This window comes from Cydia fagiglandana, chromosome 11, assembly GCF_963556715.1.
Source record: "Cydia fagiglandana chromosome 11, ilCydFagi1.1, whole genome shotgun sequence".
Classification (NCBI taxonomy): Eukaryota; Metazoa; Arthropoda; class Insecta; order Lepidoptera; family Tortricidae; genus Cydia; species Cydia fagiglandana.
This window is the reverse complement of record NC_085942.1, coordinates 3062411-3078139: the sequence shown is the minus strand read 5'-3', so window position 1 is coordinate 3078139 and position 15729 is coordinate 3062411. Positions and strand designations below refer to the sequence as shown.

At 37.9% G+C, this 15729-nt stretch overlaps 1 protein-coding gene across 2 annotated transcripts in view; it reads left to right on the top strand.

Moving 5' to 3' along the window:
* The window catches only part of LOC134668741 (low-density lipoprotein receptor-related protein 2), a 440880-nt gene that overhangs the window by 292751 nt on the left and 132400 nt on the right, over positions 1–15729 (top strand). The window lies entirely within an intron of this gene.

Genomic DNA, 15729 nt, shown 5'->3' with positions numbered 1-15729 from the left:
AAGTTGCTGAACAAATGTTGGTCAGTTTGAGGAGTACAGCCTTTAGTTTAATTTATTGCTCCTATTATAGAAAACACACTGTATAGTTCCTAGAAATACACCTCACATTATAATTCCTCAACCTCTTAAGTGGTAGATATATAATTAACTACCCCTAATTCCCTTAACCCTACTGACCCCAATTAATTACCGCAAGTAAGGTACATATATTAATTCTGCCCCAATCCATCATCGGCGGGACTCGAACGTGAGACCGAGCGCAAATATTTACTTTGCCATCGTGCGAAATCACAGACAAAACATCCACCAGACTTAGCATAGTCGCACTACACCCTCTGCCACGCATACGGTAATTTTACTCCATGTTCGAGTCGAAAGTGTCTTTGTGTCACGTCCGTGTCTTTGAACGGACCAGTCACAGCACGGGACTTCGCTCACCTCGTCCCGCGCGTCCGCATTTTTAGCATCATCGGTTGCATGAAATAATAGCTCTAAACTCGGTCTAGAGGATTCCTAGTCTATGGCCAAACTGGTGGTAGCCGCACAGAGCCGGGACAAAGGTGGCACGAGGCGGACCAATAGACTTTGCAATGGCAAATATACAGTTGTTTATGAGAGACGACACACCGCTTGCGTGACGTGTGCGTGCGCGGCTCCAATATTTGATGGCTCCTCTACACGATGGGCCAGCGCCGGCCACTCCAAGGGACGCATTTATGCGTTAGAGGGAGCAAGTGATATTGCTATCTCATTCTACCGCATGGCTGCGTCCCTTGGACTGGCCTGCGTTGGCCCATCGTGTAGAGGAGCCATTAGATCGTGCGCACGTGCACGTCACGCAAACGCAAGCCGATGGAGCATGGCCTTTAGAGCTATTTCAAAATAGAATGGCGGCTAGTCGCATGCCCTTATAAGAGTTATAAGTAACAAACACAGTGATCATGATGATACTGTGACTCGCGGCTTCTTCCTAAATGACTTCCATTCCTTTTTTGGTAACTAGCGGTTTCTAGTGACCCGTATTTAATTTGACTAAACGAAACCGCCATGTGGCGGCATGAATCGGAGAATCACAAACCGTTGTTAATGTAATTGACTAAGGCCCAGTTGCACCAACCACATTTAACAGACTGATTAACGACAAAAAGCAGTGAAGTATTTATTTATTTATTTATTTATTTAAACTTTATTGCACAAAAGAAAACTTGTCGTACAAAAGGCGGACTTAATGCCAAAAGCATTCTCTACCAGTCAACCTTAAGGCAAAGCAGAGAGATTGTGGGCGGTGCAACTATTACTACTAACAAAATTGAATATAAAAACGCAACGCTAATTTAAATTATATTAACATACATCAAAATATACACGATACATATAATATAAATATATATATATATATATATACCTAACATTATATATATACAATATACAATAAAATATATAACTTATATAGAGTGCACAGCATGCGAACACTGCGTCGTTGAAGTATGTAATTTTCCATACACTAAAATTTTGCGAACGCTTTAACGGCGACAGACGGTTTGGTGCAACCGACCCTGTTTCAACTTTGGCAAAAATACTTTGGTATGTCTGAATGTTCTCTGCATATCGCATTTCTCTACCGATTCTCGTGAAATTTCGTGAGGGTTTGGTAGTTAGATAGTTTTTAGGGTTCCGTACCCAAAGGGTAAAACGGGACCCCATTACTAAGACTTCGCTGTCCGTCCGTCCGTCTCACGAACCGTGATAGCTATAACAACAATTACTAAAAACAGAATAAAATAAAGATTTAAATGGGGCTCCCATACAACAAACGTGATTTTTGACCAAAGTTAAGCAACGTCGGGCGGGGTCAGTACTTGGATGGGTGACCGTTTTTTTTTGCTTTTTTTTGTTGTTCTTTTTTGCATTGTGGTGCGGAACCCTTCGTGCGCGAGTCCGACTCGCACTTGCCCGGTTTTTTTGTGTCGTTTCGTTTTTTGGAAAATGTTTAATATGGTGGAAATATATAAAATACTTAAGTGCTACTTAAGACCATTGTGAGTTCGCTGTGACTCAACGAAGTAACCTAGTGTTTTTTTTTAATTTTAAGCGTATCAAACTTATCGCGAGGTCTACAACTCACTTATGTATACTATTCTACTTGCCCGGGACTGTATCGGCGATGAATTCATTAGGCTGTATCCCTCCCCCTCTCTGTTAGAACGGGATATCCCATTCTAATTTTCTTCCTCACATCATCTGCGTTAGGGGATTCCTGTCTGTGTGTCCTGTGACGAAGTGCAGCCGCCGCGAGCACTCGAGCCTGAGGAAGGATCCCCGACGGGCCCGAAACATGTCGCCAATAGCGACTAAAAATGCAATTGAGTGAAACCGTTGTCGTCTAAACAGTTTAAACAGATTATTCCTGTTAAAAGAAATACAGGTACCGTAAAACGGGGTGACTAGGTTTCGCGGGGAGAGGTGGGTTATGAATGGGGAGAGAAGGTTTGAGAGGGGGGTGAAAAGGGATTTTAAGGCTACTGCTACAAAAATAATGCATTCCAATTTAAAATGGAGGTTTAGTAATACGCATAATAAAAAAAAAATCGATCCAACAATCTTCAAAAATCACCTTTGTATGAAAACCCGTCTCACAAATACGAGGCATTACGGCGTGAGGTGGGTTTTCCTCTTTATCGTCAAAGTTATGAAATTCAACTACCCAAAATAAAATAAAAACTAAAATACAAACGTCCGGAACACCTATTATATACATTATACACCATTCAGTTTTCTTATGTAAAAATAAAAAGTTATCGAGGTTTGAATTTCAGTTTTGACCCCACTCACCCCATTTTACGGTATCTCACAAATATCTTTCAGTGTGAGAATAATAAGAAATGATGAATGTCTCCTGATAGACTTTTAACTATATTTTTGAGAGACTTAGAGAGACTTCATTACTCATAAATACAAATATTTTGAATACAAATACTCATCGAGTGCGGGTTATTGTGGCGTAAATGCCGGGCTCATGGGCGAAGAAAGAGAGAGCTTTGGCCAAACGTTTTATAAAAAGGGTCCCATGTTATTTTGAAACGCTTAAGAAACTTTACTCTGTATGGCTATTAATTTCGCTATTCGATATAAAAAGCTATTACAAATACTTAACATACAAAATTACTTATTACTTTTATTGAGAGGAGAACATAAGAAGGACATACGGCGCGATTCGGGAAATGAATTAGGCATTTACTAGATATGAAATAGTAAGATATATGACGTTCCACCGCAAAAGGTACCTTAAGGCCGCAATAATATTGGAGCGGCGTTAATAATAGCGTAAGCGCCCACCGCAATAGGGTACCTTTTGCCATGGAACGTCACATATCGTTACTATTTCATGTCTAGTGAATGTCTAATTCATTTCCCGAATCGCGCCGATAGTGTTTTCATCATGGAAATCATCACTCGACTTAATTGGGTATTTGACTAGAAACTAGTCAAAGCAGTCTCTTTTTTTTCGAATTGTCAGAACGATTTTGCAACTATGAAAATATGAAACACTAGCAATACTAGCATGTGACTTCACAATCAAATTACCAACTCTTTATAGTTTTATACGGGTTTTAAAATAGAAATAGTGTCTAAAAATAACTGCTGTCTACGTAACTCTATTAACCTTCTGGTGCTTTATGTCATGCAGTGTGAAAAATTATTTATTTTTAATAGGACAGTCAAACATCCTATTATGTATTGCCTGCCTATGAAGGCAAAATATGAAGGAAAATCAAGGGATCGACAACTGATGTAACGTTTTGTTGCTGTTGTTTTTGCCTTTTATTCTGTTTTTCAAGCAAAATAAATATATTTATCCTTACTATAATATGCAGGTTAATAGGTTAAAAGTGTTTACATACCATTCGTTACAATATAGGAAGCCGTCTCCATAAACACGTGATGGAAATAAATAGAGCGGAGATAACGAATATCGACGCTTATCATGAATAGTGGCATAAAACAAAATGAAATGCCGTTCGATTTTAAATCTTACCAGTAAAAGATAGAATATTAAATGCAATAGCATTTCATTTTGAGATGTGCCACTATTCATGATAAGCGTCGATATGGCGAAGGGCTTAAGCTGCAGTTACGCGGGTATAAAGTATAGGAGCGCAGCGTTTTGTAAAGGGCAATACTGAAAGTTTCTGGATTCATAATTTTTTCTCCTGATACAGGTATACATATACTTACAAGGAGGACTCAATTGTAATTATATTCAAATTGTATTGTTTAACACAATAAACATTTTTCATAATCATTTATTCATTGCATCCATGGTATTTTACAAAGGTGTTTAAGTTTAATTTAGTACAGCTTGGACTCTACAAGGGCATAGCAACATATTATACATACGTAGGGTACGCACTTTTCTATGGCACGTAATAATAAGGATATTAAGTATACAAACAGAAGAAAAAAAATATTTACATTAAAAATAACTATGTATAATCTTTCAAGCTTCTGATATATCAGACGACTCATGTTTTCTAAGTGGCCAGTCCAGGAATTTTCAGTATGGCATAAGTATTGTCGAAAGGCACAGATTCATCATCATCATTATAGGGGGCGCCACAAGCCTTCAGGTAATTGTCATATATTTGGAAATTTCGGCCCATGCCACCGTGACCGGATAGCAGAGTGGTTCAGGCGAGTGCAGGTAAACGGGGGACGCTGGTTTGATTCCAGCTCTGGATAGGCTTTGGTCATTTTTTTTCCGCTTCATTCGGCAACCTAGTCACAAGAGTTGGCACAGACAATAGTTTTAAAGCATCTGCTATCTGACCTACCAACCCAGAGTGAAAATCTAGTCTAATTTTCTTCACCAAAAAGTACAAGGTACTTAAATTATAATTCTTTCAGAAACTCATTGGTACTGCCATTTGATCGATGACCGCCTAATTACTAAAGCTTTATCTATTCTAAAAACTCAGTTTGCCCTTCGTATGTTTTGCGTTTTGACGCAAAAAAAGCTTTCCGCTAGCGCATGTAAATTAAGTCTTCCTACCAATATCTAGTGAAGATATATAAGGGTGATTTAAATACTTTTTATGGGCATTTTCACCGCAACGACAGGAATTGCTGAGGCAAGATATAGCATTGGATGGGGTCTTTATTGATGGCCTTTTGGATTGTACTCGGCTTTGGGTTGTTAATATTTAAATAGAATATAACAACAGTGGATCTTGCTAACGATATAGTACATCCATATCATATCATATGATTTATTTTCATAATAGGATTTTATAATCGCTTTATGACGTCAAACAGTAGCATTTACCTAAAAATTAAATAACATTATTTCACTATCAATGTTATAATATAGGTACATACTTATTAACTTCAAGGGTTAACGTCTTCTAAATAGTTTGATATATTATAATATCCCATTATACACAACTTTTGTGTGATGATCGATTTAAATTTATTAAATGGCAAAATTTGAATATATAAAGGAATTTTATTGTAAAAACTAACACATTGGTCAATGAAAGATTTACTTATTTTATGAAGTCTAGTTATAGTAGGTACAAGTTTATTTTTGTGAGCAAGTGCACTATGTTATAGTGACCGCGCAATAAGAAAGCCGATGTGTGTAATGACGAATGCACACGCGTTTCTTACGACGTTTTTCAACACACTTGCCACAGCCATGACTTAAATTACTAAACTACTCATATATCCCTATTAAATTTGGCATCAACCCAAGCCAGAATCCCTGGAAAAACTTCCAGTATTAATTTATTACAGGAATTACTCAGAAGCTAAATATTTGTCGAATACCGACGGTCTTAAAGGCGGTGGGCGCGTGGGGTAGTATCTCGATGTATTACTTCACAGCTAAACCAGTATGCTACCATTGCTACCAGTGCATGAAATAAATATTCGGACTCGTTAACCATACTAGTGCCTACTATATTTCAGTACTAAATGTTAAAAAGAACTAATTGCTATTAGGAGGTTAACTGATTAAAAATCAAAAAAAAAATAAAAAGATCACATGAAACCGTTTAAATCTTTATTCAGCTCAAACTAGGCCGGCTACAACCCTAGACATCTGACCTAAGAAGATTTAGCCCTATATGGGACCGGCAACAAACTCAGAGGGACAAATCTTTTCAAAACAAGTTAAAACAACACATAACACATCCTTTCTTTATTTCACGAAAGTAAGCTTCTAATGAAACATAAGAAACCAAAATAACACTTGAAATAAAACACTTAGCTAAATGGTTAAAGAACGCTAGATTCTATAAGCTATCAGAATAATCCTTCAGGTATAAGCCTTCAGGAACGTAGCGAGTTAGGCACGAGGTTGGCTAACGAGTACGTCCGATCTCTAGCGCGGTCCGATCAAGAAGAACTACCAGCGACGGAGCCACACTGCTCCCGCCTCGAGTCAAGTTGGCAAACCTGCTCGACCAGTCTACCAACATACCGACAAAAATACCAACTCGTGCCTACGCTCACTCAAGAGAAATCTCTCGACGTTCCAAAGCCTTCTACCTGTAATTTTAGTTCAACAACACGCCAATAGATGGCGTTACTCTCTACGCAACTTTATATCAACAATGGGCCAATAGACGGCGTTACTCTCAACACAACTTTATTTATTTTGTTACAATCAAATAATACGTAGCTCAACATTGCTAATCGATTTTATACAGGCGTCTAAAATAATGAACTATAACGCTGCAATACGTCTTTCTGGTGTCAGGCTCCGACATATTTAATCATTTATGTGAGCTAAGTGTATAGTATAATTTGTACATATTCTTGGAAGGCATTACTTTGTTCAGGAAACGCCAGACTTCATAAGCAGCATTGTGATGAGATTCCTAGAATGTTTTCATTAAAACATCATCATCATCATCATCTCAGCCTATACACGTCCCACTGCTGGGCACAGGCCTCCTCTCGAGCGCGAGAGGGCTTGGGCTATAATCCCCACGCTAGCCCAATGCGGATTGGGCATTAAAACATACTAAAGAGGATTGTATAAGTGAAAACTTAAGAGGGGGTTAGCGCAAATTTGTAGTTTTAATATTGAATTTTTATACGTTTTAGGGTCTCCCCAGATATATCGACGCGCATTCGGCAAAATCCGATAGGAAAAAGCTTTATGTCCGCGCAATGAGAGCGAAAAAGGCCGGCCGATGCTAGCCGAGCCGAACGACATATGTGGGGGAACCCTAAATCAAGGGCAAATGCTATGAAAAATTTTACATAGAGACTAAACTAATAAGATGGGCAGACTCTAACCAAAACATTGAGGTAAAAGTTGGGTCGTTAGAAAATATCACGAAAATGTAACTAATTTTCATTAGTATATTGTTAATTTGCATACCATAGCAGTATAATTTGCACATCTACATATAATCTAATATTACCTGTAAACGAGCAATTTATATATATATATATATTTCGAGCTCGGAAACGGCGCTAACGATTTCAATGAAATTTGCTATATGGTGGTTTTCGGGGGCGAAAAACCGGATCTAGCTAGGTCTTGTCTCTGGGAAAACGCGCATTTTTGAGTTTTTATATGTTTTCCAAGCAAAGCTCGGTCTCCCAGATATTAATAATAATCCTCTTAAAAATATAAGCTGGATGATTATTATAATATTTATTCAATCGAATTGGATGATATAATATCCCGAAATGGATGGCAGGTTGGTCACCGTAGCGAGCTCATTACGCGTTGCGGTGGCGCCGTCGAGATCAGTCCGGACCGCGGGCGTGTGGTCACCGCTTTATATGGTTAAATTATTGTCATAATTGGCTATGGGTGACAGGATATCTGTGTCATTATTATTGAAATATATGACAGATGCGATAAGGTAAACGTACAGTCACCTGCATTAATATGTTACACAACGAAGGGCGCAAAAATATCGGACACTATCTTATTTGTAGAGCTATAAGAGCGTGTCACATATTTTTGCGGCCTTCGAAGTGTAACATATTATTGCAGGTGACTGTACTACTCGACATGCTAATGCCCCATAGATGACACCTTGCTGTCACCTCTATTGACAATGACTTAAGTTTTAAGATGACATGTACTGGGACCGCGTCGAGCACCAGTACGTTTACCTTATTACAGAAGAGACAGTCGAAATATATGAAATGATGTAGACAGCAGTTTTACCGACAGTCTCCAGGTAAGAGGGTAAGACTGAAAGTTTTTGGAATCTCAAAAACAGTATGATAGGCAGTCAATATTTTATTACCTACTTGTGTTATATTGAACCAGGCTTTATCATTATCCGCACTATTACAGTGTTGACTTAAAAAATAATAATGGTTATTTATCGGATCCCTTCGTTTGACATAATTATTGAAAGTCATAATGTAATGATTGTCAGATTATCATTAGTCATAATTCAAGATTTTCGTAAGGTTATCCCATAGATAGGTTAGGTTTGTTTTATGGCAATCCTGAAAAGCTACGGGTTTCTGAGAAAAACCAAATTATAACTAACGAAATTGCGGACAAACAATGCATTATGACTCAAAACGTTATGGGAAGCAATAGAGGTCCGTTATTTATAATATAATAATAAATTTAGCGTGTTTTATGATAAAAAAGATTAAGAAGCGTTAATTTTTGTGAAACTTCTAGGTCAACTATGTTGGAATTATTCAGCAAAACTCTGCGTCACAGCGCAATCTTGACAAAAACCTGCAAAAAATAGGTTCAAACTTCAAACTTAAGCCGTAAAGTGGGTTGAAGCAATCTAAAAGTTAGCACACATCTTCGGGAAGTTTAAAGTTATGTGGAGAGCGCCAAGTTTGATTGACTTTTTCGAGGTTAACTTTGTACGGTTTAAAAATAAAAGTTAGGGCGAGATTGTCTCGGGCTGTGTTGAGATTGTTGAATAACAGTGTGTAGGGGAGTGTGGGGCTTGTTTTAACAAGGGTAGGTATTGACGAGCCTCTAGCTAATAAACTATAGACAACAAAGTATTAATCTCAAGGTTATAACTTCGGGCCCTGCTAAAAAGCAAGTGGACTTGGTCACTTTTTCTTTAGTGTATGATATCTATTACAGATGTATAAGATATATATTTATAAAAAACCTACACGAGCATAGTGTCGAAACGCTTACTCAATTACTTTAATCATTTCAATTGATATAACGCGATAGGAAGCTATTAATTATCATTTCCTTACACGGGTTGATATAGCTTGTAACAACTAGGGCCGCAAAAATATGTGACACGTTCTTATTTGGAGCGCAATAAGAGCGCGTCATATATTTTTGCGGCCCTAGTTGTGTAAGATACTATTGCTGATGACTGTACAAAGACACAAGTAGTAATTATAAAGATCCATCGCAACTCAACATATAACATATCAGAATTAAATCGGTGTGTTTTTATCGCCATATATAGAACACAACACTAACTAAAATTTCCATTTCAAGAAAAACATCAAAAACTTACACAAATCCATACATATTTCAACACCAACCAGCACCAATATCCAACTTTTCCCCTACAAACTTTAAAAGAATCTCAAAACACTTGTCTTCTCCATTACAACATTACTTTTCCAACTACAGAAATACGAATTACTATCGCATATCGCTGTCCCTTTCTAACTTAGGATCGTGTTGCGGCCACGCTCTGGGGGTAATTTCGGCCTATTGCTGAACACACGCGAGTCTAATGCTCAGAAAACTACGAATATGATATTTTTTTGACTACGTAGCTAAAAAGCAAAAAAAAACACTTTGGTGGCCTAGCGGTATGGCGTGCGACGTTAAATCCGAAGGTAGCTGGTATGAACCCTAGCTTGTACCAATGAGTTTTTGGAGCGTATGTACGAAAACATTTGCTATTTACTTTTCGTGAAGGAAAACATCGCGAGGAAGGATTAATTCCTAGTATCTTGTGTTGGAAAGTCAGACCCGTAAAAAGTAATTAGCTTGTGCCACCTAATGCCGGTTGTCAAACGGGTCACATACTCCCCAAGTGTGCCGTGGAAAATGCCGGGACAACACTAAGGTGATGTTTTACCAAGAAGCATCAGAGCTTCTTACGCAATAATGATTTCGTGTGTCAGCTATCGCGTGTTCTCAATTCTCAATACATTCTCGTGAAATTTTGTGAGCGGGTTCGACGTAATAGATTTTTTTAGCGATTGAGATTTTCAAAATGGCTGATTCATGAGGGTTCGATCTTCAGCTCACAGAGCAATTATTACATATTCGCTTTTGCGGTTCAGTGTATAGTGGTTTAACAGTAACACATGCTTTGGCAAGATGTGACAATTCGCAAGTTTGTGTAACAAAATTTAAAAACAATTCCCGAGAGACGCGAGCAATTTATTTTGTTGTCTGCGAGATTGTTTCGCCACTCTTTTGTTTTGGGGTTATGGTGATCAAGCGCTAGCGATCTTAAATAGTTCTTTGGGACATTTTTGTGTCCGTATTTATAAAAATATTTGGATATACTCACAATTAAATGAATATAGTTTATTAATTAAAATAACCAATTTAAACATATTTACAGTTTGAACCCAACAATTGCTGTCCAAGGTGTCTTTGACGACCGTGTTGAAAGCACAGGACGACGAGTCTTTAACTTGATGGGTCCATTTTCGGTGGAGCCAGATTATCCGCTCCAGATGCAACCCTGATACTGACCTCGTGATTCTCACACAGAACATTCAGAGAATATCTTTAATCTTTCAAGATACTTTTAACGCATATTGCGCATAGTCGGATACCCAACTTTTGTTGCTGACTGTACGGGTACTTATAATATCACTCGTTATAGTTAATGTGGTTAGAGTAAACCATATTAACTACAACAATACGTAGCCCACAGCATTGATCTATTTTTATTGTCACATTTTGTTACTAATGTATGAAAGTAATTAAATTCATTCACCAAATCCCCCCGTTCGCACGCGTCACACTCCCTTAATTCTCATGTCATAGCAACTTCAAAAGCGATAGGACAAAGTAATTGTTATCAAACACCCCCCAACAGTAGACTTTCCAAGAAAAAGTATTATCTTACAGTCTCCAACTTTTTTCCAAGATAGCACCTGTTTTAACAATCATAACGCGGGCGAGTCCGAAAGTTTCGAGATAATGTCATCTTTGGACTTGAGCTGTGAGATTCAGAGTTTGTTTCTGCGATTTCTACTTTGTTTTTGGGTAGATTTATTACGAAATTACTTGAAGTACTCTTAGCTGTGTTCAGTGTTGGATTCAAAGTGTACCTATTGGATTGTGTTTTTGTGTCTGTAGCCTATTATATAATAATTACTATATATTACATTGTAAGTAGAACAATTCCAGAAACTCTTTGTTTTTTATCATGCTTGGCGAAGATTTTAGTAACTTATCTAGATAATTGCCTACCACGTAAGTTAAAGTTCTATGTACTAAATGGAGGCGTCAGTAGGTACCTTACTTTTTAGAATATAATAGAATAGAAATCATTTTAGATAGTCTAGTATGTTTACAAAAGATATCGCCCATTTCTGAAGCGTGTAAAATATATCTAATTGAGTTTTTCAGTTTTGGTTTTCTATACATGTTCGTACATGTTCTGTGAATGTCAGAATAAATGCCTTAATTGACATATCTTCCGCAACCGATTGAACTTCGGTAGCCCGTTTGGTAGATCAGAAGGCTTACCGCGAACCACGTTCGATGTGTTGCTTCTCTGTCGCACTTGTAAATTGGTACGTAAGTGTGATAGGGAGGCAACACGTCGAACATAGTTCACGGCAGGCCCTCAGGCCCCGTAGACAATATGCCAATCGCTAACGCTCCGTAGCGAACCGAGCCGAACGAAACGCAACTGTCACTGTCACACAGGAAGAGTGATAGAGACACAAAGGGATTCGATGGAGAAGCGCATGCGATCGTCACCTTGGCTAGGCCGCCTGGTTCTTTTTATTTCAAAAACTATTTGAAAAACGCTGTCCGCTTCCGCTCTTTTCTATATCCTATTCACGTGTACAACGAAATCATAACTCCACACGAGTGAATTGAAACCTAGATGTCAGCAGGGTTCCGTTACAGATGCGCTACCACTCGCAGGTCACAGTAGGTACGGTAGGTACTGTAAAGGTTTGCAACCTACAGCCTTTTTGATCAGTGACGGGTGACAGTTACATACATATTTAAATTTAGAATCTGATCCCGCTGCCAGATGGAACGGATGTGCGGGCCGGCATAGTCTAATATTGTACCGTAGCTAATGAATAAAAAATATAAAGAAGACTAACGCAGTGTGTTTAATCGTCTTCCTGCTAGGTCTAAGTCTAGTCTTATTCCTTTACAGTACCTTTATTAAGGAATTTTAACTAAAGCTGGATGTCTATGTCTTTTAATTTCTCTGTTTATTGGGCTTCCAAATTATTCAGCTTCATTAACGACACCACGACACCTTGTTTTGCATCTCTTGTTTTTTAAAGTAGCTTAAAAGCTGCTAATAGTATTTTTCAAACTGAAAGGGTACGATGAAAGATTTCATCTCTATACAATTTATAACCTGGAAATGCCAAATAACGCAAAATTGTACATATAAATTCAGATATAATCATCATACCCTTCCAGTTTGAAAAATATTATAGACGAGGCGGTAATTCCAACATTACTTCAGGCTGTAGACCTAACGTCAAATTCCAATATATAAGTACCTATACTTAGGGGCTAGGGCATACTGAAAATTCCTAGAACTGGCCACTTAGTAAAGATAAGTCGTCTCATATATCAGAAACCAAAAACTTTCAGTATGGCCCACGTATAAGTACCTTGATCAGCAAGGATATCATGGTCGTATTTGTATCACTTGTCATGTCATGCGTCACTTTCGCACTTTCATATTTGTTAGAACGTGACAGGCTTGGTGACAAATGTTTTAAAGGCGACCATATTAGCCTAGCTAACCTTGGTTTGAATTCGTTGCATTTTGGCATTTAAAGAGTGGTATTACTAACACTGCACGGATATTATGGTCGTTCTTGTCTACGTGACAGCGTGATAAAACGGTATCCGTCACTTTCTATCCCGCGGCGTTAAAAAGTGACAGTTATTTTATCACGTGGATAAACGTGGATAAAGCCATCCATAATAAGCCGGCTGGTAAAATTCTCAACGTCTCGCAAGTAAAAAGGTCTTTAGTGTTAGAATTCTTCTTGTGTGTAATACTGTGACCACGACAATCCGAAACAATTTTTATCAATGTCACGTGCTTTACACGGTGGTCTTCTTCAGATAGTCGATTCGTAATTTGTATCGAATGTGATGTTATTTTCTTCGGATTGCTGTTCTTGGTTTGTGAAATGTTTTCTTGATATAGTTTATAGATTTTGTATTGTTGCTTAGAAGTTTACGATATCTATGTATTTGCGTTAGGTTAGACTAGTTGGCTCGAATTCGTAAGGGACACCACTGAACTAGTACCATTTTTAGTGCCCGTATTAAGGCCCGTCCTGAGATATACGTCAATGATTTAGCCATAATAGCTGTTTTACTAGATCCCCGATAAATTTTCGTTTCTGTGGTAGTTATAAGCCAGTGTCATGGTCAGCCACTTAGCAAGTTCGCAATGTTAACATGTGTGATACAATATTTCTTCTAACTGTGCAAGTATTGGCTCTTGGGCAACGGGACAAAATAACTACCCAAAAAACTTTACCCGCCAACAATAACACTTCCGCATTTATAAGAATGGCCCATACTACTGAAACATGTGTGTATAGTTTCCTCAAACCCAACGGAGTGAGGTAATTCAGAGGGAAGATAAGGTGCGTAAACACTGCACCTCATTTCCGAAGCTCATTCTGAGGTTGCGCGCTGGGATTTATTCTGTACTGAATTAACTTGCTAGTCTAGTGGTAAGCGGTTTTGTGAGCTAATAGTGTTACACGGAGAACAGAGATATTAATGTAAGCTTTTAGAATTAGATATGCTTGCTTTTCCTGTAAATGTATTTTACTCCACCTTTTTGTAGCAGTGAAGTGTTCATAATTAAACGGTGGCTAAAAAATAACTACATTCCCATTTCCAGGGAGGTTTTGGGATTATACTGAGCAACTTTTATTATAGGACCAACCCCGAACTCTCGAAAAAAAATACCCTTCCATAGAAAATGGTACAGCCAAATGTATTAAACAGCCGAATTGTTTTTTTTTTCGCGGTTTCGGGGTTGGTCCCATAGTAAAAGTTGCTCAGTATAATGCCAAAACCGCCCTGGCAACGGAAATGCAGTTATTGTTTAGCCACCCTATATAGGTATATTATTTTTAACCGACTTCCAAATCCCAAAGGAGGAGGTTATCAATTCGGTTGTATGTTTTTTTTTTTATTTTTTTTATGTTTGTTACTCCATATCTCCGTCATTACTGGACCGATTTTGAAAATTGTTTTTTTGATTGTATGTATATGCATACAGATTGGTCCCGTTTTTGTCAAAATCCAGTTCTGATGATGGGATCCATGAGGAATCGACGGAACTCCTCAAATCTTAAAGGCATACATATGGTGATTTTTGTGTTTTTATCAACAAATCAAGCATATACATTCAAAAACGTGACATTTGATGAAGTGGAACTGCTGATGATGATCAGAACGGAACTCTTCAACGACGCATAGTTCACCTTTGGCGATTTGTCCTCTTCGTTATGTTTGTTAAGCAAGTTAAGTTTTTAAGCCACAATTTTATGGGTCAATTTCTGAACACGATTTTTTTTCTGTCCGTGATGAAAATCGCGGGTTAGCATCAAATAATACTTACCATTTTTTTTTTACATAAAGAAGCCACACTTTCACACCGGGTTCCATATGAATTCACTGATTAATTGGTTTTTAGAGTACACTTAAAAATACCTAAAGGCTCAAATTACTACTCCCGTGCCCTGTCCGGAATCTACTTTTGAGCATAATTAAAAATCCTACGAAAAATTCTACATTAGTATCACTAATTTAGTGTCAAATACTTAAACTAGATGATATTTACTATCACTGAGTACATACACTATTAACTTCATTGTGGTAAATAACTCGTGATCGAAGTTTAAATTTTGTCCGAGCGCGCGAGTAAAATTTCGTCGGCAAAACTCAAAGGGCTCTCACAGCCGACGTCTGTATCTGAACCGCCCCGTGTCCCGCCTCACCTGTACTGGCAGTATTCGGCTAGTTCTCAAATCAAGCGGATGTACGTCAAGCCGCGGCGTGTTCGAGCAAATCGCAAAAATATTTCGGAATCCGGGTGGGCGACAATTTTTTTCTAATTTCGATGCCCCTTATAAATTTTATTTCCCACATAGCTTTTCAAAAACAATTGTCATATTTAGGAGCCCTTTATGTATCTTTATGTAAGCGATAACATAACACTTTGGTTAAACACGATTTAAATTTTTGGCGAATTTTTTTATTACGAATTCTAATTTCCGTGCCCTAATTCCCATAGAATATTTACCTAAAACAGCTGATTAAGTGGCACGGGAATTAGAAAGTATTTCATTTATTGTCAACAAATTTTTAATTGGGGGCACTGTAAGTTAATTGGCAATGTTTACGTCATATTATTATTACATATATATATATATACAGGGTGATTCAGGAGACGTGAGCAGGACTAACACTGCGCATTTCGTAAATTATAAGCAACTGTTTCGTATCAGTATTAGTGAGATTAACGTTAATTTTCTAGT